We start from the raw sequence: 2,658 nt of genomic DNA, 5'->3' as shown, positions 1-2,658 counted from the left end.
TAAGCTTAACCTCACTATCTGTCTGCATATCAAACATCTTAGGCATAATATGGAACAGGTATTTTTCATCAAGTATGGATATGTTGAACTTTAAGTCCCTACAGAATATGATAAAAAATTACAATATATTTTAAAAATAGGCATGAAGAATTATATTATTCATTTTCTTGGGAGGAAAACTTCCAGACTCTCCCAGGGTTATTCTGACTTGATCTCATCTTTTGGGCTTCCTGAGCCCTCGAAGAGCAATAGAAGAAGTCTTGAATCTCTTTTTTTGTGTGCACTGTTGCACAATTCATTCTGCTTCCAGCAAGCCATCATCACCAACATCTCTGTGATACATGATGCCTCGCCCTTCTCCAGCCACCGTTCTCCAACTTTGTTAACTAGGATGAGAGGTTTGCTGGTCTTTGGTGGGTTCACCAGCAACAACTAGGCACCCCATAGGCTGGGTGTCACCATTGTACACCACGCTCCCTCATGCCTCTTATCTGGGTGAGGTGCTCTTTGATAAAATCTTCTGTTGGTTTTTAGCAGTCTAAGTGAACTTCTGGAAATTTTAAAACTCTTTTCCTTATTGTCTGTGTCAAAAAGATCATCAGTGTTGATTTCTTCTTTTCTTGAAATTCAGAATACCTTTCTTTGTAGAAAGAGTTACTAAAAGTTACAAAGATTGCCTGTACCAACAGTTGTCCTGGTCTCCCCAGGATCAGGTGCTGCAGGCCAGCAACCACTGCACTTCTCAGGACAAGGTGGCTTGGGTCTTCATGAGGCTGATGGGGGTGGGGCTCATGGATGATGCAGGAGGGTTCAGAATGTTGGGATGTGGTGGCATCTTGGCCCCCCATGAAAGTACCGGGAGATTCTGGCCATAGTGAAGCTCAAGCAGCCAAGGCAGACTGGCTTCAGGATAGGGGCCTGGGTCAGCATTTATTTTTCCATGGGCTCCACATCAGCACACGGTGGACAGTGGCGGGGAGGGAATGGGTTCTGCTTGCTGGTGACTAGCTTCTGGTGCTGTTGGGATATGTAATCATTGATGTGGCCTACATAGATCAGGTTGGTCAGGATGCACTGCACTTCATCCAGGTCCATGTCTTTCACATGCACAAACTTCAGGGCCACTGAGACCATGTCCAGAGGCAGCTGGTGGGTTTTGAGTAGCACATGCACTTTCTTGAAGAGGTTTCTATAGGTGATATTCTGGAGCTTCTCCAGGATGAGGAAGATGCTGCAGTTGATGCAACAGCAGTAGGTTGCTCTTGCTTATAGCTTTGGTACCTCAGGTAACTGCATGAGGTGGTACTTCCTCAGCAGCTCCATGGTTGGTATGTGGCCCAGCAGCATCTTCACAGGCATTAGGTAAATGAGGATCATCCTTTTGTTCTTGCAGCTGGAGCAGTGGCAGTGCTTCAAGGCTAAGGACAGTATTTCTTGGCTTGCTTAAAGTCATTGTTGAACATGGCCTTGCACCCCACATAGAACTTGCACATGACCCTTTGTGTAGTGCTATAGTCATCTGTGAAGTTTGAGCTGTCAGTGGTATGGATGAGAGGTTTACATAAGTGACACTTGTGGATCTTAAAGTAGATCTTATGTGGCTGATTCACAAGAAATAGCATGCTCCACTTCTTCAAATCCTTGATGCTAGTAAAGTATTGCTGGCATAGACTCAGAAGCAGCTCATCAGTAATTCACTGGCTTTCTTCAACATATCCCCGAATTTTCTTTTTCTTTTCTTTTTTCTTTTTCTTTCTTTCTTTCTTTCTTTTTTTTTTTTTTTTTGGAACTGGGTTTTTTTCCTTTCTTTACCAACTGATTGTTGGCAAACACAAAGTCCATGGCCACCATGAACATGATGGGGATAGCCTACTTTTCCTCTTTGTGGACCTGGAACCCCCACAGAATGTACTATCATCATCTGGCATTTGTATACCTCTATGAAGTCATGGTTCTCCACCACGTAGGTGTACCTTAAATAAGCTGCAAATGTTTGATCATAAGGAAGTTTGAAAACTTGCTGGTGTTTCCCTTCCAGAGAAGCCATCTACAGCCTGGAGTTTTGCCATGTGAGGATGTATTGGGAGCCACTGAGGCTAGGAAATTGACCAGATGTGTGTAGGTGGGACTAGGCCTCGGGGCCTAAAGCAAACAAGCTACCTAAATCCTGAGTAAAAATCCTGTCTGGTTAGGGTCAGCTGCTAGTTTCTAGGTAACATCATGTCATATTAGTAACTTTGCAAAGGTATAAATAAAAGTTGGTTTTGTTGTGGGGTAGAGTTAGTGTTGTTAGGCAGACCAGCAACCACCTAGCCCAGCTTTTGTCTTTTTGTCTATTTTTTCTCATTCCTGCTGCCATTTGTGCCTGGGTAGAACTGATCACAGTGAGAACAATGGATCCCTACAAGGATGCTTGAAGAGCAAGCACCAGGCCTACACATGATGCACCATCTCTGGTGTCAAATGCTTAATACACCTGTTGCAGTTACTGGCTGATGGTGATATGTGCCATTCAGTGTTCATTTCTATATCTGGCATTTCTTCTTTCTGTCTTTCTTTTTTTAAAAAAATTTTTCCATAATTTTATTGAGAAACAAATAGCAATGAGACAGTTTCAAACCAAATTGGTAGGACAGTTTCAATAATTAACACATTGCA

The 2,658-nt window shown here is 43.0% G+C and overlaps 1 pseudogene; it reads right to left on the bottom strand.

Annotated features, from left to right (window-relative positions):
* Window positions 1-952: 952 nt before the first annotated feature.
* LOC101582517 lies at window positions 953-2,512 on the bottom strand (annotated as a pseudogene).
* Between the last annotated feature and the right edge of the window lie 146 nt (window positions 2,513-2,658).

Source organism: Octodon degus, unplaced genomic scaffold (genome assembly GCF_000260255.1).
Source record: "Octodon degus isolate 3935 unplaced genomic scaffold, OctDeg1.0 scaffold00147, whole genome shotgun sequence".
NCBI lineage: Eukaryota > Metazoa > Chordata > Mammalia > Rodentia > Octodontidae > Octodon > Octodon degus.
Note: the sequence above shows the minus strand (reverse complement) of the source record. Positions and strands in the feature narration are given on the sequence as shown.